The sequence below is a fragment of the Maylandia zebra genome, linkage group LG18 (assembly GCF_041146795.1).
Source record: "Maylandia zebra isolate NMK-2024a linkage group LG18, Mzebra_GT3a, whole genome shotgun sequence".
Classification (NCBI taxonomy): domain Eukaryota; kingdom Metazoa; phylum Chordata; class Actinopteri; order Cichliformes; family Cichlidae; genus Maylandia; species Maylandia zebra.
Genome location: NC_135184.1, coordinates 37575090 through 37597513, shown reverse-complemented (window position 1 = coordinate 37597513; position 22424 = coordinate 37575090). Strand labels below are relative to the sequence as shown.

Sequence of the window (22424 nt, the reverse complement as noted above, 5' to 3'; positions counted from 1 at the left end):
ACCGTAATTTCAGTTAACAGTAACATACTGTAAGAGACTGGAGGGTTCCAAAAAAATTGGATGGATGGACACACACACACACACACACACACACACACACACACACACACACACACACACACACACACACACACACACACACAAAATATAATTCATGTGCTTTACACCACTTTATTTCAATTCTGATTCTTCCCTGCTGAAATACACATTTCCAAAATCAATAACTGAAAAGAACTGAAAACATATTTTCATTGAGCAAGCACTTGTTTTTACTAAACCATGTAATACATTATTTTCTCAGATGGTTGTACAAACAATAACGATATTATGTCATGTCCATATCATGGCAGACAACACATGCTCAAGTGTTGGGTTTCCTTAGTTATATTTTGTAGGGTCTCAAACCTACAATGTGAAGTGCCTTGGCATTCATTTTGTTGGCACCATACAAACAAACTGAATTGTAATGGATATAATATCAAGCCCCACACATCTGCCATTATATACACTTTGTCCAAAATACTGGCTCACACCACCAAATCAATGCACAAAGCAGGGTCCACGACATGGATGAGCGTGTGTGGCGTGAAGGAACTTGACTGACCTGCACTGAACCCTGATCTTGCTTTGTGGACTGAGTTCATTGATTTGTAGGGTGAGCCAATACATGTGACAATTAAAGTGTAAGTAGTTGAAATAATTTTTAACAAACAGGTAAAAGCAGGAAAAAAAATCAACACTTGCACTCAAAAAACCTATTGGACAGAAACAGCGTCTTGCAAGATGGCGAGAGAGCTTGTCTTCATTGTTGCTCGTCTTGTGTAAATATCCAGAAAGCATGGGCCATGGATCATCTGTGGAGACATGGGTAACACACATTGGTCACTTAAATTATACAAGAAATTTACTAAAAATGGCAAAAACAGTTACCTAATTTGAAGTTCTCCACTCAAATTCAGTAAGCCACTGGAGGAAAGTTGTGACATGAGGGTTAATGTGAACAACCTTTCGCTTCACAGTGGTCCCAGTCCTTCTTGTCCCAACCTTGGAGGTACATTTTGTTCCCTCTTCTGGGTTTATCCTTACAAAAAACCTTGCACACGCTGACTCCTGGTATTCCAGGTTCAATACATAGAATGAACCAAAGAAGACTGACATTGCATCAGCAAAGATGTTCTCTTTGTCCAGCTCAACAATTACACGCCCCTCTGCACTCACCATCCAGCAGGTGGCGGTCATTGAACTTTGTCCTTAAATGTATAGGGGCAACATGTTGTCATTATGCAACATAAAATAATTTCAATACTTCACTTCTTCACACTGTCTAGATAGTCATAAAGCAAATAGCTACGTACAGTTAATTATTAATGGCCTTATGTACATAAGTCCATTTTAACATATTATAATTGTACATAATTGGGAATTATTCTGCCCATTAAACACACCTAACAAAGAGTCAGCCCAGTTAAAGTACCGGAGGTGAATCAACTGTATGGTTATTTTGGAGTTTATAGTTTGTGCTGCTGTTAAACTTTACAGTATTGACTTCAGTATTCCTGCTGTTGGTGTAGCTAGACTACTATGTTGATCAGTAATATGTAATGTGAAATTTGATATTGTTACTTTGCTGGATTCACTGAGACACATGTCCAACAACCTTGGTTTATAAAGGAAATTACAGAAATTTGAGCTAACAAAACAGAGACTGGATACCTGTGTCCACGAAAAGCTCCTGTGCCAAACAGAAATTTTAATATGGTCTAATCAGCTCTATTTCATAAATGACTTCTTACCAAGCATAATCAGCCTTGGGGTGCTTGGCAGGCTTTTAACATGCAAGCTGAACAATATAAATTTGTGTGCACTGAAGCCACAAAATTTAGAAATACACAGTTGCAAAAAGTTCAGTGACCAATTACCTTTGCTAAAGGACATATGCAATGCAAAAAATAAGAGTATTGTCAATAGGGACCAATTCCCAGTTTTTACATGATCAAAATTATTCACAAAAGGCTTCAATAAACAGAAAATGTGTGCCAACAAGAGAACAGTGCACAAAAATGAAAAGATATTTGAGCTCGACGCTTTAATGGGTTTAACATGACTTAGTCAGCACTCCGCACCGTACAGGTAGTACAAGCACACCTGAAAACACTGACCAGCTAACAGCTTTAAGCATTTGGGCGCAACCTCGGTAGTTCACCGATTCACCTGTTGCAAACGTCCAAGTTTCTATCAAGTCTCATAAATCCATCGGCAACTATTACCTAACCAGTCTTTTGAGTCTCCACATTCATAGATATTGACATTTTGTCTTTGAATGAAAATATCCTGGTAGGGTAGCTTAAAAGTCAAAACAAACAGTACTAAGAACGCATTTCGGACTTCTCTCGAATAAGTGAAAAAAACACTTACCTTCAGACTGATTAGCTGGTTCCGATCCAACTTTAATGTGTCCCATGTCAGTCCATTTTAGGGAAATAGTGTTAAGTGGTTTCATTTAATTTTGGGATACTCCCGCATGGATGAGCCGCAATTTGGAGTCTAGCAGAGTTATCACGAATAGCATATGATCTTCAGATATAATCCAATCAACCTTGCATCTAATCCCATTGAACATCCAGTTACCTCTGACTACTTCTAAGTTGCACATGTTAACGGTCTCATCATCACTCTGTGCTGCAGCGAACTGAATCTGTGGCACAGAATAGTTGATGGCCATGTTGTTCTCCTGCTTTGCAGCTTTGTTTGAGTCTGAATTGCAGCTTAAACGTGCAAAACTAAGAGAAGCAGATCAATATTTTCTTCTTATTGTTATTTAATGGTGGTTGGCAACCAGCGAAAGGAGCATTAACCACCTCGAGCAATATTTTCTATTTTCTATCCCCATTTTTGTTTTGAAAGTGAATACCCGACGTGTGCGTCATACGTCACGTTGTACGTCAGGTGAAGGTGTGGTGTCGGCTATCGCACCTGTCGCATTACAAAGCTTTAAAACATAACAATCGCTTTAAAAACACAACCCAACGCGCTAAACTGTGATAATGTGTTACATTATCACGTATATCCAGGACATCTCTTCTGAACCAAGACGAAGTGGTGCTACAAAGGAATTATTTCTTTAGGAGAGCATTTAATAGCAGTCTGGCCTGCAGCAAAATGCACCGCTAAAAATACAGTTTCTGCTTGTCCCAGAATTTATTAATTTTGAGAGTGAAGTTGTAGGACTGTTGAAATCTCCCAATTCTTTGAATCTTTGGGCTGAAGGAAGGACAATACTCGGTGTATCAATGCTCAATCAACAATCATTTATTTCCATACAATTCAACAGTCAGAGCATTACAACGTCCGGACGGGAGAGATGCTACCAGAGGGTCAGGCACATGTCTCAAAATGGTGACGGGTTGCTCAGCTTTTTATAGTCTCTAGTGGCCCCCAGCTAGTCGTAAAAGCCAAAACATCACATTTTTTCTCTGTTACAGCGCCTAAGTTATGACCTCGGCAGTTGTTTCTCTGCTTTCTGTAAGGTGGGGGTGTGGAATGTGGTCTATCTATCTCCCCTGTCTTTAGACACAGAGTCTCCTGCTTACAACCTTCTCTTCATGATTCAACAATTAAGCATGTCAAGAAAACAGTGTAACACATTCCCAGCAGATCAAGGATACAGAGTGATGCACATTTATCTAATGAACTAATATGTGAATATGTTCTGTTAACTCAAAAGTATAATGAGAACTACACTACATACAGCTCACACACTCTATATTAAAGGGTATAATGTGATCTACAGCAGTATTCTAATTCAACTACTTTGATTACATATATAAGGTAACATATAATAACAGAATAATCTAATAATTCCCCCTTTTGATCTCTGAAAGAGATCACTTACAACATGCACTCCAGGGTCGCAAGGTCCAAGTTTTCTTGATCCTGAGGCCCTCTGTCCCCCTTTAACGGGTGGACCATATGTGGGATGACCTCTGTGTTCACGCAGTTCAGATGCAAGCAAAGTTAGATTTACAACCATAACAGCAGTTACAGATGACTCTCCCATCACTCCCCAATTCTCCCACAGCTTTATTTTGGTGCTCCAGTTTTCCACTCCCATTTTAATGCCCCCTTATACCTTTCAAATGTACTTAGACTAGAACCTCTGTCTAAGGAGCTTTTAACCTTTATTTTTATTGCTGCAGCTACCAGTGTCTTCCAGTTGGGTGATTCTCAGCTTCTTTCTTCGACCTCCGGGGTTAGACCACCCTTTAGTCATTGCACAGTTCTGGGGATTATTCTGCCCCGATTTCAAACAAGGATCTGTGTGTTTTGGGTTCACCGGCGTGTCCCCCTTTTTGCCAAGAGCCTCTCGAACCTCGTTGGTCTGGTGTTCCTGGTTTTCGCCAACCCCTTCATGGTTATTGCTGTGTTTGTGGGATCCATCTTCTCCAGGAGCCCAAACGTCATGACACTTGACCCCAGTTGCTGTCTCGGCAGTCCCTACATCTGTCTCTGCTGTGAAGGGTCCTCACATCTCCGGGTCCCCGTCTGGTGTCTGTTCCTTTCTCTGCAAGAGACAGAAAACCAAAACACCTCTCTCCCTAGCCTTGATAATCTAATATTGTTATCCATTGTTGTTCTAATGATTCAAATTTGGTTTAAAATATTATGTTCAGGACCTATTCTAATCATAATCTATGTGTGTGTAAAAGAAATCAAAAATTAGTGAACCCTTTCTAAGTCTAACACATTATAAGCTTAAGTTTTACCATAGCTAAATTATTAAACACAGAAATAACGTCATAAGATGTTCATAGTCCATTGTTTGATGCTCGGACTCAACTTCCCCCTTTTTGACACACTCCCATGTGTCAATTCATTGGAGCTAGACAATTAAAAGAGAAGGTTGGTGACATCATATCTCAGAAAATATCAGAAATTCTTCTCTCGAGTACCGTTGCTCCAGCCTTGTCATCCCTGAGGATCTTCGATCCCGAAAATGTCCCTTCTCCTCATGTAATAAAGTCTGTCATCCTTCCATGCCCTGGTAACTGGTCCATCCAGAGCTGTAACATTTTGAAATGTACATACAACAAGCCAAACCACACCTTGGTCACACCAACCCTTTTCTGCCCTGAAGATGTCCAACACCATCTTAGTCTGGACCAGGGTTGTAATAGTTTTGCAATTTTCATCAGTTTTAACCAATTGTTTGCTAGTTTAGTTTAGTTTTTATTTTCTGAAAATCCTTAGTTTCAATTTAGTTTTGTTTGTGTTTTGCAAAAATTAAGTGTAACAAAATCCCAGTTCCATCATATCAGTCATGCTCTTCTAATTATCCTTGGGTGTTGAGACTAATAACTATTAACTCTTGCCGTACCGAGTGGTCCTAATTTTGGTTGAAGTGAATTGATAACCTTTTGAAGGCGATTGTTTCACACCTTTATTTAGATGTCCCAGTCCTGTTGTCTCGGGATACATCACGCTGCCTTATCTGGGGTTAGCTGTTTTCTGGGGATGCGGGTTGAGTGGGTGAGCTCTTCAAGGAGGGGGAGTGTGCTCCCCCTGATGAGGTCTTCTAGGTAAGCTAGGTTAACCTTCTTGTGTGGGCTTTTCAAGTGCACTTTAAGGTTAGTGGGACTTTTAGTTTTATAAATGTCCCTCATGACCCCCTGATGACCCAGTATTTCATTTTTGCACACTGTAGTACACATTTTAGTTTTTGCTTGTAGCTCGCATACTCTACTTGCCACTCCTCTAATTCCTGATGTTTCTTAGAGAGGGCAACAGTACCTTTTATCACATGTGTGGGGGTGTGGCCTTGCCAATTGTTTTGCCCACCTTTTCAAAATGGCTGGCGTGCCCACAAGCACATTTCATGGAAAAAGAAAGGTAATCTTGATATTTGCATTTAAAATGTTTTGTTAAACTCAGATTTTTATTTTATTCTTTTTGCAAGTACCCCTCCTCGGTGGCGAGAAACTGTTGGTGTGGTCAAGTGGGTGCTCTAGAAACAAACGCTCAGGACAGAACAGTTACCAGTCATGTACTTCCTACAAATTTTGCATATGTTTTATTCCATATTGATCCTCTGAGTGTAATGGTACATTTTAATTTGAATTTATCCAAACTAAACACAATATTTTCTTTATTTACTTTGCTCTTGTTCTTTTGCAGTACCACATCCTATCAAATGTCCCTGTCGATTATATTCTACATTTAATAACTTACTATTTCAAGTGAGAACCTAAATCATGTGGACCAATGTTTATTATTGCATATCTCTATTCTGAATGTGGCCAGTCATTCATAGGTATTGTTCAATTTTGGCGATTTTCCTCTATAAAATTTAATTGACTTTTTACAGTGGCCTGCTATGGTTAATAGTAACATATTCCAGTCATGAGTGGTATAAAAAGTCTTCTCCACTGTAGCATTTGGCATTCCCAATAATATAACATGATACCTTACTCAAAACACAGCTAATATAGCACAGTTTTCTTAATGCAAACATCAGTAACTCAAAATCAGCAACCACAGTGTTAAGTCTGCAGTTCATACTTATGTGAAGCTAGAGTCTCCTCCTCCAGTCTCTCTTATCCTCCTGCTCCTGAAAAAACAAAACAAAACAAAGCGAAGCATCCACCCTTCTCTTGTCGGCTGGGTGAATTGTTTATGAATTGTTTATTGGCATTTACGAATCCTAAAGTGGGTGCAGTCATTGTCTCAGTATCAAGTCAGTCAAAACTTTTAGTCGTCAGTCCATCACAGTCCATTCACATGCATACCTCCACACACATTCATACCAGATGTTGCTGATAATGGAGTCTCACGCGCAACCTATTCGAGCATCCATCACCAGCAAGATGACGTCATCATTTTAAAAGGAAAACAATTCCTTGTTGGTTTTTTGGGCCGGATTGACTCGGTGCAATCCTTTTAGATCAGTGTTCCCTATAAGTGAATTTCTCCCAAGCCAATTACAATCATGGAGAAACACACTTTGCAACTGTTTTTGTAAGAATATTTCATAGCGCTTTAAATTTCAATCTTTCAGGCCTGGTTTAAAGAGCTGATTGTTAAATCATGAACTCACAAAATATCAACATATCACCACCGGTGGATCACACCTCTCAGATGTTTTTTTCTCCAGTGCACTGTAACAAACACGAAAACAGACATAACCAACAAAATACTACTAAAATAACACAAACTAGGGCCCGTTGCAGACATGTCCAAGCATAAAACTATCCCTCTCTCGCTCGCTTACGAGAAAGAACACAAGCCAAAGCTCACTGATAAAATCAAGCTAGCGCTAAACAAAACCAAACAATCAACCAGAAATTCACAGGAACATTTTGCTTCCTGCCGGGACAATATTGTGTGGGAATGAGAACCTCAGGTGCCGTAACACCTTTTGTTCCTCCTTGAATTAAAACTCAATCACAGAAAATGCCGTACTCCGACCTAAAACTTACACTATTAATTCATCATTTTCACTCTGTGCCACTGTTCCTCATCAGGGCTGTGTGAAGCACAGCAAAGAATTCAGTCAAGGCCTTGAGCCATAAACAGACATCACGCACAGACATTGTTTTCATAACCAAACCGTTTTAGACCTTATTCCTAAAATCTACATAAATGCCTTCTAGGTGACATATAACACATTCTAAGTAATCAATGGCTCCTCATAAAAATTATGCATTGGGATGTTTGTGTGCAGCATTTTGCATATCAGCATAAGCAAAGCGTTCTTCATTGCATCAGCGTGTGTGTGTGTGTGTGTATGTGGATCACTTCTCAGTGAATCAGCATTCCAATGTGTGTGTGTGTGTGTGTGTATATGTCATTTCTCACTCACTCAACGAGTGCACGTGTTCATGTGTGTATTTCACTTCATTCTGAATCTGTGTGTTTGGAGACGTGTGTGTGTGTGTGTGTGTGTGTGTGTGTGTGTGTGTGTGTGTGTGTGTGTGTTTGTTTCTCTTCATTCTGAGTCAGTGCATGTAGATGTGTGTGTTTGTGTGGGTGTTTGTGTTCATCACTTTCCTGTTCTGGTGTTCTGGGTAAACCACGGCCTGAAGCATGCCCTGGGGTCCTGCCCCCCCCTCCTTTTTCAGTTTGTTTGCGACCATTGCTGCTGCTGCTGCTCAAAATTCAGTCCGTCCTGGTTCTGACCCCAATTGGGGCAGTCCTTTCTCCAGTGTCGATGTTCACCGCAGGTGAAACCTGCATCTTCTTCTGTGTTTTTGTCCATTCTGAGGTGCCTTCTGTCCTCAGTTACTCCTCTTGTCTCGGTCACGCCCTTTTTCGCCACCCGATCATCCGTGTTGGTCCATCACTGTCCTGCACAGTGTGAATGCAAAGTTATCAAGGTCAGCATTCTTTCGCTCGGCCTTACTTTTCATTCGGGCTTGGCGGGCGTCTCTTTACAGCTCTGTCAGCTGACGCAGTCTGGGAATTTTCCCCCGTGTAGTGAAACGGGCCTTAGGTTTAGTGCTCTCCGTCTCGGCTGCATGAGATCACATTCCTGCAGGTCTGTTGACATTCTCAGGTCGTTGTTGTGGGTCCAGCTGTTGCAGCATTTGGTCAGTGTCACGTATGGGGGAGAGCAGGAGTCCAGTCAGCCTCGGCTTTCAGGGCCGGCAAAGCAGCCTGTAATTAAATATGTATAGAAAAAACAAAACAAAACAAAAACAAACAAAAAACAAAAACAAACGAACAGGAAAATGTTGTTGTGTTGGCTGTGTTATTCAGAGGGGAGGCAATGGGGCCAGGCCCTGTGTCAGCCTTCTCTCCCCCTTTTTTTGTTTTTTGTCTCCCGATATAATCAACTCCTAACCCACCAAGTTGACAGGACAACACCGGTATATGTTAAAATTCTTAAGATCATGTTTAAAAGCCCAAAAAAGGAACTTTCTTTCATTCAGTAATCACTTTTATTAATCAATCAACAGAAAACATGTCACAATTTGAATCTTTTAACCACTAAATTTGTTGCGTCTTGCCTGGTTGGTTAGACCAGTGTTCCTTTTTTTTTTTTTTTTTTTTTTTTAGTTAAATTGTTGTCCTGCAACCCAGAGGGTTTCTTTGTCAGTAATGTATAGACTTCATCATTTAAGTATGTTAATTTTTCTTTAACCTTGCTGGAAAATCTTCACGTGTTCATGAGTGTAAGCTGTTTCTTCATTGCGTGTATGTGCATTTGTATAAAAGCAGGTTAATTTTATCTTTTCTCAAACTAGGCGTTACCTTAAAAGGAGCCTTTCTCTCAGATTTCTCTGCTTGTGTGTGTTTTTGTTTCACCTTTTTGTTGTGATGCTCCGGACGCCTTCCCAACCTCCACAAGTCCGTTGGCCCCAATTTTATGTGTTAAAACTTCTCTTAATTTCTCCTCTAATTCTCTCCTCGCTGCTGTCTTTTTCACAGCTGCTGATTCGTGCTGGGTGTGGTTCCCATTACCTATAATTTTGCTTCGGCCGCTGTGCTTGTGGGGGCAGTTGGTCCAGGTCCGCAGCTTCCTGTATTAACACACTAAGAGATTTATTTAATTTCATTTTCATCACATGTTAAACCGATAAGCAGGCAACACGCCTACCTTGACAGCGTAAACTGTACGCCAGTCTCCCAACACATTCCTCTCTCTACTCCTCCATAATTCTCCACTGCACACCTCTTACTATCTCTCCTTTTTATTTTTATTACACCACAGAGTAATACACCCAATTATGCCCGTCTATCTCCATGTGGCTCCAAATTCCCTCTTTATTTTAATTTCACACTCGTCAGGGGACAGGCACACAACAATTTCAACCACTGAAACGAGGAATTCAACCTTTTTATATTTCTTTACTAATCTAGACTCAACGTTTGTTCGCAAAATGTGTCTTGTTCTAGTCCGGAAATAAATGTGAACCCGTGATTACACGGCCGTTCCAGTGTTATTTCCGTAGCTATGCGGGGGCCCTCACCTCCCCAAGTCACCACCTCGGCACCCGGACGCCGCCGGTCCTGGCCAAGCGTCCCCGGACAGGAGGGTCGCCACTCCTAGGGCAAAGTTCCACAGGTACACTAGGCATCAACCTTTGATCCTAAAATGTGTATTTGCTCTAATGTCCTCCTAATCAAACACATCAACCGTCACTGTCACTGTGTTCAGACTTCACACACACAAAAAGCACACTCAGCGCGCGCCTCACCCACAGCCAGAGCGCGCCTTACACACACAGCGCGTTTCACCATCAGTGAGACACACAGAGAGCGCTCCTCATCAGCAGAAATTTGCACAGAAACCTCTGAGCTCAACTATTAGATCTTCTGAAGCACACTGCACCATAGACCAAAATACCCCTTTCTCTGCGCTTATGACCGCCACAACGGGGCAAAGTCGCATCATAAAAGTGATGCTTGCATCCCCGAAGTTATACCCGACATCATAAACCAGGTTTTGCTCTATGTACTTCTTGGCAAGTAAAATTTTACTTTGTTTTATGACCGCAGCCCTTAAAAAAAAAAACTCGACTGACGCCACAAACCACCGTCAAGCCTCTGTTCAATGTACTAAAATTAGCACCAACCACTACTGCACTTCACGGCCGCACCACCGGAACACGGCCGTATCATAAACCAAACCTACGGACGTGTTTCGCTCTCGCGTTGCCAGTGTTCAACCGCACCGTGAAGCCAGCATCTGCTTTTCCTTAAATCAACTTCTATTTCATAGCCGGCAAGAGCCAGGACGTAACCGACACCATAAACAAACTTCAAACCTCGACTTCAATGTACTGAACTAATGGCCGCGTCTTCAGAAGAAATTCTAATTTATTATTGCTACAGAAGCCAGTATTAGACAAAATTAAATGTGGAAGGTAAAGTGGCTGCAACTAGTCCAACGTAGTATGTTATTAGTATCTCGGTAGAAGCAGTTTATTTAACACACTGGAATTCAGCCTCAACTTATGTTGTTAGTATCTTGCGCCAAAAACCAGACACCGACAAATTTACTGTGAAAATACATGTGACTCAGCGAACAGATTAATTTGGAAAGCCCAATATGCACATTTGGTATTTATAATACAACAGGCTGTGCTTACCTTTTTATTTTTGGACCGGTCCTCTGTTCACCTCGCCTCACGATCTCACCAAAGGTCAAATCTGCACCTCCTCAGCACACCAAAGATCCGGGTCACACGGCACCAAGTTGCTGAAATCTCCCAATTCTTTGAATCTTTGGGCTGAAGGAAGGACAATACTCGGTGTATCAATGCTCAATCAACAATCATTTATTTCCATACAATTCAACAGTCAGAGCATTACAACGTCCGGACGGGAGAGATGCTACCAGAGGGTCAGGCACATGTCTCTAAATGGTGACGGGTTGCTCAGCTTTTTATAGTCTCTAGTGGCCCCCAGCTAGTCGTAAAAGCCAAAACATCAAATTTTTTCTCTGTTACAGCGCCTAAGTTATGACCTCGGCAGTTGTTTCTCTGCTTTCTGTAAGGTGGGGGTGTGGAATGTGGTCTATCTATCTCCCCTGTCTTTAGACACAGAGTCTCCTGCTTACAACCTTCTCTTCATGATTCAACAATTAAGCATGTCAAGAAAACAGTGTAACACATTCCCAGCAGATCAAGGATACAGAGTGATGCACATTTATCTAATGAACTAATATGTGAATATGTTCTGTTAACTCAAAAGTATAATGAGAACTAAACTACATACAGCTCACACACTCTATATTAAAGGGTATAATGTGATCTACAGCAGTATTCTAATTCAACTACTTTGATTACATATATAAGGTAACATATAATAACAGAATAATCTAATAAGGACTGATGCTGGTTAGTGGTGTAGGTTTCATGGATGTGACACCTTGTGTAAAATGACGACCAGAGCATATTATTAGGTCAGTTCACTGTAGTTAGGCAGAGGTGTCTTAAAAATTACCATCTTATACAAAACAAATGAAGGTTCAGTATAAGAAAGAATAAGAAGAGAAAAAAGCAACATCCTGCTAAATGAAGTCATTTTTAAACATTACTCTAAATGTAGCCATTAGTTTTTGTTGCTGCGCTCTCTGCCCTCCCTAATTGACATATTTTGTTGTTTTGTGTGTGTGTTTGTCTGTGTGAAGTTTTGATGTGTATGTGAAAAACACAATTTTGAAAACACTGGAAAAAGTCCTCAAGACATGTTTTCCTTTACTTTCTATGAAACAACAATTCCCACCAAGGCTTTTCAGGGTGAAATTTAGTGCATAGAAAAACCTGTGCCAGGTTGTCTCCATCTAGTGGTGAACATGGCCTCACCACTACATCAGGTGAGCTTTTCACTGTGCACAGTGACACAAAAGTCATTTAACAATTTTAAAAAAAGCAATGTTACAGATTCAGTAAGAACTGAAGTTTATCATAATCCTTCAAGTTTGACTCAGTAACAGCAGCTTTTTAATATTATTGGCTATATTTTAGAGTCACATTTATATGAAATGTCAAACAATCACAGAGTGACACTGAACTAAACAATCAATGCCATGTGAGTTGTTCTTGTTTGTTCTTTATCTCGGATTTATTGTAAGCAGCGGGAGTAGAAGCTAAAGAAAAATAGTAAAGATATGAATGAATCTCTGCTCTTACAGCTTTTATTGTGCCATAATGTCTGCTTTGAAACAGTCCTCTTGCTCGTCTCTTGGATGCTCACCTCTTCTTCACCTGTTCCTTTCACCAAACTGCTGCACTCTCGTTCTCTGCTCTCGCCTCCTCTTCTGGTTATAATTAGAATGCAGTCAGCATGTGCCAAACAAACTCCCCCCAAATCGATCATGTTTGATATGATGATGACGTTTTTAACATCTTATTTATGCACTTGTTGGGTGGGAAAGAGTAAACAAAGATGGGGCATAGAAGCAGAACTGATACGTGTGGAGGGACAGTAACTGTGTGTGTGTATGTGTAAGCATTTAAACACTGCAGAGAGTCAAATTAACAGTAACACTATTTTGTCTAAGTCCGCCATTGTAGAAATTCATTTCACCGAAACAATAACATGGCGCACAATGTGACAATAAACGTATAAAACACAAATTCTTACCTAGCAGGAGAATAAATAATCAGTATTTTAAGGCTACTGCATGTATAGATGTCACTGCTGGCTCACATAAGCTAGCTCTGAGACCCGCCAGAGTTTACGCCACAGTTGACTGTCGCGAAAGAGTCGTAAATCACCGGCATTGTAAAACTTAAAATGATTCCAGGGCATGTTATAAAACACCCAATAGATGTGCTGGATATTAAACGGTATCAAACGACTAAATGAACACAGGGTTACAATTACATGCTCACGTCGTCACATCGAGAGTTTATTCATTAATCATCAGAGTTCAACAATGTTACATCCAGTTGAAAACAGCTTCACTAACGCCAGCAAAACAGGCTAACAGTATATAAGAGCACAGAAACAGCCGTGCTTATCGACAGCTCGACATATCCTCAACAACTCACCTCAGTATGTGTAACCCGTTCATGTGTTACGCCTGTTGTTCTTGCGTTGTGTTCTGGCATGAAAGTAAGAGGCAGGAGACAGTACTGGGTCTTTGGCTCTTTACTGCACATCTGCAACACAGAAACATGTGTCTGATCTGTGTGTGTCACGCGACTGCCAGTACACCTCTCCTCCGGCCATGCTGAAAGCAGCTGTGTCTGCAGCTTCATTAACACTACAATAATATAATGAATCAAATACAACAAATTGTTTTAAAACATTAACTTAAGCTCTCAAAAACAAAAAGCACAAAATAAATAATATGTCACTGAAAAAACATCAAAAACAACTTATAAGAACAATAAACAAAATAATTCAAAAACAAATAAACAGTCAGATAAATACAATTCAATAACCAGGACCCAATATTCTGGTACTTATAGTTCAAACATTATACTTCAGTACAATTATATTAATAACCGCCATCTAACAGGCAGTACAACACTGTACTTATAAAAACAATGACTGAAAGACTGCATCTCCAAAACATAAGAACATCTCCATACCTGCAACACAGAAATATGTGTCTGATCTGTGTGTGTCACGCGACTGCCAGTACACCTCTCCTGACGAAGGAAAAAAAGAGTGCATGCTGTTAAAAAAAGACTGCCGCGAGTAGCCGCTAGCAATCAGGCTAACTTAGCATGCTAGCATTTTAGCTGCGTTCTCGGCTAAAACTCATTATAAGCGTATATTAGTGAACTCCGCCCTCCACAAAACTTATCCCGAATGAGTCTCTTAATGACAAACAAAAACGCGGCGGTTTGGCTGTATTCACATTGCAGCTTGGGATCTGAACAAACTTTAATTAGCTGCGAGCAAAGTGGCAGTGACTTACCTCCGGCCATGCTGAAAGGAGCTGTGACCGGGGCACACATGCACGCGCCTACGTCACCACGCAGCGCACACACACACACACACACACACACATGAACGCAATATACACATATGCAGCATATTTATTTTACTTGGTTTTAGAGTTGGAGTATTTACATATTGATCTGAAATATTTTGCTGCTGAGCAGCAGAGCTCCAAAGCGTCCCCCTGTAACCATGGTTATGCAGATGCGTTCCGACTGTCACGTCACCGAGGAGAACCTGTTTCAAATGTATACCTGGATCAACCTGCAATCAGTTTGAAAAGTTTTCTGTTGCGATCCGCAGCTCGACTTCCTGGCACCCCGGGATGAGTTGCTGTGTTTTTCACGGAGAAAAAATAATTAACATGGAATAACGTCAGTGTTAGATGAAAAAAAAAAGATGCAAGCAGAAAAGGACAGCAGATTGAGAAGAGATTTCTTCAAACGGTAAGGAGCTTCTAACAAGTGATATCTGATAAGCTTAAAACTTAAATCTAATGTCCAGATTCATGCTAAACTTTTCTGATTACTCCGTGTATCTGCACCGTTAGACTTTTCATCGCCACTTTACGGTAACATACTGGCGTCACTGCTGCCAGCGTCATACCGTGACGCCGTGTTACGGTAGCTTACCTTTCTGCAGGATGATACCGTTTTTTGCTGGTGTGGTATAATACTCTTGGACAAATTATGGTAACGCACCGTAGCCTTTTTTACGGTATCTCACTGGCGACAGTTATGTCAGTGAGATACCGTTATGTCGTTATGTCGTAAATTACGTCAACAAAGTAACATCATACTGTGATTAAGAAATTGGTATACTACCGTTTATTCACGGTATGTCACTGTAAGCCCGCTGCAAGGTAATAAACTGCAATAAATTAACCAGTAACTTACCGTTATCACGCATCATCAGTACCAAAAATATTCATCTCTGCTAGAGGATACCGTGTCCTAACAGGCGGTCATTTACTCTTTTAACAGGTCGTAATTTACCGTAATTTCAGTTAACAGTAACATACTGTAAGAGACTGGAGGGTTCCAAAAAAATTGGATGGATGGACACACACACACACACACACACACACACACACACACACACACACACACACAAAATATAATTCATGTGCTTTACACCACTTTATTTCAATTCTGATTCTTCCCTGCTGAAATACACATTTCCAAAATCAATAACTGAAAAGAACTGAAAACATATTTTCATTGAGCAAGCACTTGTTTTTACTAAACCATGTAATACATTATTTTCTCAGATGGTTGTACAAACAATAACGATATTATGTCATGTCCATATCATGGCAGACAACACATGCTCAAGTGTTGGGTTTCCTTAGTTATATTTTGTAGGGTCTCAAACCTACAATGTGAAGTGCCTTGGCATTCATTTTGTTGGCACCATACAAACAAACTGAATTGTAATGGATATAATATCAAGCCCCACACGTCTGCCTTTATATACACTTTGTCCAAAATACTGGCTCACACCACCAAATCAATGCACAAAGCAGGGTCCACGACATGGATGAGCGTGTGTGGCGTGAAGGAACTTGACTGACCTGCACTGAACCCTGATCTTGCTTTGTGGACTGAGTTCATTGATTTGTAGGGTGAGCCAATACATGTGACAATTAAAGTGTAAGTAGTTGAAATAATTTTTAACAAACAGGTAAAAGCAGGAAAAAAAATCAACACTTGCACTCAAAAAACCTATTGGACAGAAACAGCGTCTTGCAAGATGGCGAGAGAGCTTGTCTTCATTGTTGCTCGTCTTGTGTAAATATCCAGAAAGCATGGGCCATGGATCATCTGTGGAGACATGGGTAACACACATAGGTCACTTAAATTATACAAGAAATTTACTAAAAATGGCAAAAACAGTTACCTAATTTGAAGTTCTCCACTCAAATTCAGTAAGCCACTGGAGGAAAGTTGTTACATGAGGGTTAATGTGAACAACCTTTCGCTTCACAGTGGTCCCAGTCCTTCTTGTCCCAACCTTGGAGGTACATTTTGTTCCCTCTTCTGGGTTTATCCTTACAAAAAACCTTGCACACGCTGACTCCTGGTATTCCAGGTTCAATACATAGAATGAACCAAAGAAGACTGACATTGCATCAGCAAAGATGTTCTCTTTGTCCAGCTCAACAATTACACGCCCCTCTGCACTCACCATCCAGCAGGTGGCGGTCATTGAACTTTGTCCTTAAATGTATAGGGGCAACATGTTGTCATTATGCAACATAAAATAATTTCAATACTTCACTTCTTCACACTGTCTAGATAGTCATAAAGCAAATACCTACGTACAGTTAATTATTAATGGCCTTATGTACATAAGTCCATTTTAACATATTATAATTGTACATAATTGGGAATTATTCTGCCCATTAAACACACCTAACAAAGAGTCAGCCCAGTTAAAGTACCGGAGGTGAATCAACTGTATGGTTATTTTGGAGTTTATAGTTTGTGCTGCTGTTAAACTTTACAGTATTGACTTCAGTATTCCTGCTGTTGGTGTAGCTAGACTACTATGTTGATCAGTAATATGTAATGTGAAATTTGATATTGTTACTTTGCTGGATTCACTGAGACACATGTCCAACAACCTTGGTTTATAAAGGAAATTACAGAAATTTGAGCTAACAAAACAGAGACTGGATACCTGTGTCCACGAAAAGCTCCTGTGCCAAACAGAAATTTTAATATGGTCTAATCAGCTCTATTTCATAAATGACTTCTTACCAAGCATAATCAGCCTTGGGGTGCTTGGCAGGCTTTTAACATGCAAGCTGAACAATATAAATTTGTGTGCACTGAAGCCACAAAATTTAGAAATACACAGTTGCAAAAAGTTCAGTGACCAATTACCTTTGCTAAAGGACATATGCAATGCAAAAAGTAAGAGTATTGTCAATAGGGACCAATTCCCAGTTTTTACATGATCAAAATTATTCACAAAAGGCTTCAATAAACAGAAAATGTGTGCCAACAAGAGAACAGTGCACAAAAATGAAAAGATATTTGAGCTCGACGCTTTAATGGGTTTAACATGACTTAGTCAGCACTCCGCACCGTACAGGTAGTACAAGCACACCTGAAAACACTGACCAGCTAACAGCTTTAAGCATTTGGGCGCAACCTCGGTAGTTCACCGATTCACCTGTTGCAAACGTCCAAGTTTCTATCAAGTCTCATAAATCCATCGGCAACTATTACCTAACCAGTCTTTTGAGTCTCCACATTCATAGATATTGACATTTTGTCTTTGAATGAAAATATCCTGGTAGGGTAGCTTAAAAGTCAAAACAAACAGTACTAAGAACGCATTTCGGACTTCTCTCGAATAAGTGAAAAAAACACTTACCTTCAGACTGATTAGCTGGTTCCGATCCAACTTGAATGTGTCCCATGTCAGTCCGTTTTAGGGAAAAAGTGTTAAGTGGTTTCATTTAATTTTGGGATACTCCCGCATGGACGAGCTGCAATTTGGAGTCTAGCAGAGTTATCACGAATAGCATATGATCTTCAGATATAATCCAATCAACCTTGCATTTAATCCCATTGAACATCCAGTTACCTCTGACTACTTCTAAGTTGCACATGTTAACAGTCTCATCATCACTCTGTGCTGCAGCGAACTGAATCTGTGGCACAGAATAGTTGATGGCCATGTTGTTCTCCTGCTTTGCACCTTTGTTTGAGTCTGAATTGCAGCTTAAACGTGCAAAACTAAGAGAAGCAGATCAATATTTTCTTCTTATTGTTATTTAATGGTGGTTGGCAACCAGCGAAAGGAGCATTAACCACCTCGAGCAATATTTTCTATTTTCTATCCCCATTTTTGTTTTGAAAGTGAATACCCGACGTGTGCGTCATACGTCACGTTGTACGTCAGGTGAAGGTGTGGTGTCGGCTATCGCACCTGTCGCATTACAAAGCTTTAAAACATAACAATCGCTTTAAAAACACAACCCAACGCGCTAAACTGTGATAATGTGTTACATTATCACGTATATCCAGGACATCTCTTCTGAACCAAGACGAAGTGGTGCTACAAAGGAATTATTTCTTTAGGAGAGCATTTAATAGCAGTCTGGCCTGCAGCAAAATGCACCGCTAAAAATACAGTTTCTGCTTGTCCCAGAATTTATTAATTTTGAGAGTGAAGTTGTAGGACTGATGCTGGTTAGTGGTGTAGGTTTCATGGATGTGACACCTTGTGTAAAATGACGACCAGAGCATATTATTAGGTCAGTTCACTGTAGTTAGGCAGAGGTGTCTTAAAAATTACCATCTTATACAAAACAAATGAAGGTTCAGTATAAGAAAGAATAAGAAGAGAAAAAAGCAACATCCTGCTAAATGAAGTCATTTTTAAACATTACTCTAAATGTAGCCATTAGTTTTTGTTGCTGGCCATACAAAAAATAAGTATACTTCAATTATATTTCCCAAGTATACCTTACCTAGTACGTATACTAATAATGCTTCTTGGTACTATATTGGCCCCCGTTTTAGTACATAACAGTATTCTTGAAATTAACTTTTAGATGTACTTTTTGTTCACCATAATTGTACTAGCATAATGTCATAATGTCTACAAGGGTATAATTAAAATATACTCGACTCTATCACAATACTAACCTTACAAGTATACTATTAATTAATAGTATTAATAATGTTTCACATTGTTTGACTAAACAAATACCTTTATTAATATATGAGGTTCCATTCAGTTCAAGGAATTAAATTTTAGTGTGGCTGCAACTTACTCCTTAAGTTAAAAATCATGCTGTATATTGTAGTTTATATGTTATACTACTTTCACAGTGAATCGCATTTTATAGTAATACACTCTGAATGAGGATTTAAGTAATTACTCTTAGATCTACAGTAGAAAACAACATAAATCCGGATGGTGTAATAGTATAATCTCAGTAACATCACCAATTGTTACATTTGCTGTATTTTACAGCTGTTTCCATGAGTACGGTGAGTTACCGTAAAAATAATGTAATCTCATGGAATTTTCTCACAATTACATGCAAATTACAGTACTAAACTGCTAACATCCTTTAGACTGTGAAGGTTCTCAGTCATCCAGGTCTTTTCTTTGCAAACTCCTTCGACAACATCCTTTAGAGTTTTTTACTGTTGATTTTGCAGTACTAAGATATGGAAATTACTGCAAAGGCTAACAGTGTGTTCATGTTTTGAATCGGGTAATTTCATGGTGAGAAATGTCTTTGACAAAAAAATGCAGGATTAATTAATAGCTGTATATGACTGCTAGGTTAGGACGTGGTTAGGCGCAAATACTTAAGAGAGAGAGATTTTGCTCTATTAATATTTATTGGAAATCTTTTCCTCCATAAGATTGTGGGCAAAGTCAATAAATTGTCTCCTGGCTTTCAGGTCCCCCTGAGCCAAATTTACAGTTTTTGCAATTAAGAAAAGAAAAAAAGATTTAAGGTGAAACAAATTTTTTCAATTCATGGAATGATGACATTATCACTCATTCCATATTGTTCCTAAAGTTTGCAGTCTTTTTTTTAGTTAAAAGTTAAAGCAGAGCTTGTTTTTTTAGCTTCTTTGATAATGTAACTCTGCATATGTGTACATGCATGTGCACTGATGTGTGCATGGGGGGTGATTTGACATTACAGTCCCTTGAAAAAGCATTCATAGTCCTTGAACTTGTGCACATTTTGTCACCTTACAACCACAAACAAAAGATGTTTTTATTGACAGTTTCAATGGTAGATTAACACAAAGTAGCACATAATTGTGAAGTGGTATGAAAATAATACATGGTTGTCAAAATTCTAAGCAAATGAAATTTGGAAAAGTGTGTCATTCTTTTCTATTCACCCCCTGCTCTTTATAGAGCCACATTTTGCTCCAGTTACACCTGCAGGTCTTTTGGAGTATGTCTCTAGCAGCTTTGCACATCTAGAGACTGAAATATTTGCCCATTCTTCACTGTAAAACAGCTCAAACTCAGACAGATTGGATGGAAAGCGTCTCTGAGTCTGTATGACTATGTTTACTGTTTTGTCTATTTCAAACAGATGCCTGTCCTCACCAGATGCCTGTCCTCACCTCTGCAGTGCTGCCGTCTCCTCTAACCCGGCATGTTTCTAAGGTATGTTTTCTTTCTTTTGGATGTTGTTCTTGTGGTTTTTCTCCAGAGATGAGGTTTGCAGTGTCTGTGTCTGTGCGGTGCAGCCGGTCTAGTCTAGGGGTAATAACAGAGATTGAAACTTTACTGATAAATTGTCCAACTAAAAAAATAGCGGGGTCCACAAATGTCATGTGACAACTAGGGATGGGTACCGTGGATACCGGGATAAGATGAGTTGGTACCGGGATAAGATGAGTTGCTGTGTTTTTCACGGAGAAAAAATAATTAACATGGAATAACGTCAGTGTTAGATGAAAAAAAAAGATGCAAGCAGAAAAGGACAGCAGATTGAGAAGAGATTTCTTCAAACGGTATCCTTAGAAAGAAATCTCTTCTAACAAGTGATATCTGATAAGCTTAAAACTTAAATCTTGAATCTAATATCCAGATTCATGCTAAACCTTTCTGATTACTCCGTGAATCTGCACCGTTAGACTTTTCATCGCTACGTAACATACTGGCGTCACTGTTGCCAGTGTCAGGGGAGTTTCTTTAGGGGAGTTTATTTGTGGATGTGTGCAAATGTATGTGCATTCATGTGTTCCTGCGTGGAGATCTGAGGTTGGCTGGTAGGGTGTGTTTTGGTAGTTCTCGGGTTTATAATAGCAACACCATTAACGAGACTGGGACAGCTCTGTCTTAACATGGCGACTCCGTTTATTGCCAAGCTGCAACAACAAATACACACGGCACAACCACCAGAGGGTGCTGCATGAACCATTGAATTAGTCCTTACCATAACATCCCCCCTTCTGAGTACATTATAAACTATAATGTTTTCTGTATTAATCACTTTTATGTCAATACTGAAATCACTGCAACTTAACTTGTAGCTGGATACTCCAAGGCTGTTACATTAACTCAAATCTGTAACAAACATTTATTGCCTTTATTAATAACTATTATTTTATTTAACTGTGTGAACTTATTCAAACTATGAAGGTGGGGTAGACAACCCAGTCCTTCAACTGAGTGAGGGGATTATTCTGCCCCGGGCTGGTCACTCAGGTGCTCGAGAGTACCATCTACCTAAATCAAAGTCCTTAAGGTACCTCGGTGGGTTTCTGTCTCTTGAAGGATATCTTCTTTCAGTAGACAGGTTACTTGGTGGTATAAGACACTGCTGAACCTGGTTTGAAACAGGGCTGCTGCTGTTTTCTGGCAGGGCAGGGATTTGTTGTTCAGTTGGTTCAGTTTTGGTCCCTTTTAGTGTGATGAGATGGCTCCTGTTTCGACGTAGAAGCCCCCTCGGGGTCTCAACAAGGTAAGACCGTGGTGTATCTGCTCTGCCTGATATAGTCCCATTTGTTTTCATGTCTGTGATCCAAACTTGATCTCCTGGGTGTAGTCCAGTGAGGTCTTGTGCTCTGTGTCTGTTGTTGAACCATTTCCACTGTTTTTCTCTCTCCTTCCCTTCTCTCTCTCTCAGTTTAGTGATGTTTGTCCAGCCTGGGTTGAGGCAGGATGGAAGTATGGGAACTGTGGTACGAAGTTTCCTCCCCATCAGAAGCTCTGCAGGGCTATGTCCATTGGCAAGTGGTGTGGCGCGATATGCCATGAGAGCAAGATATGGGTCTCCTTCTTTCTCCAGAAGGCTCTTTACTGTTCTCACTGCTCTTTCAGCCTCACCATTGCTCTGAGGGAATCTCGGGCTGGAAGTGGTGTGGGCAAAGCCCCACTCTGAAGCAAACTTTTGGAAGTGTTCTGAGGAGAATTGTGGACCATTATCCGACCTTAACTCTGTTGGAATGCCGTGGCGTGCGAATATGGACTTTAAGTGGTCAATCACTGCTGCTGATGTGGTAGAGGACAGCTTAGCTATT

At 40.1% G+C, this 22424-nt stretch overlaps 1 long non-coding RNA gene across 2 annotated transcripts; it reads right to left on the bottom strand.

The window, feature by feature from the left end:
- Nucleotides 1–3287: 3287 nt before the first annotated feature.
- On the bottom strand, nucleotides 3288–13980 carry LOC112436421 (uncharacterized). Of its 2 annotated transcripts, XR_013094057.1 has the most exons (4): nucleotides 13497–13980; nucleotides 12697–12760; nucleotides 11088–11228; nucleotides 3288–8649 (listed from the first exon to the last, which is right to left on the bottom strand). It is a non-coding gene; the product is annotated as an uncharacterized LOC112436421 (long non-coding RNA). The 2 variants fall into 2 exon arrangements; XR_013094056.1 differs by having other exon boundaries at nucleotides 3288–11228.
- Between the last annotated feature and the right edge of the window lie 8444 nt (nucleotides 13981–22424).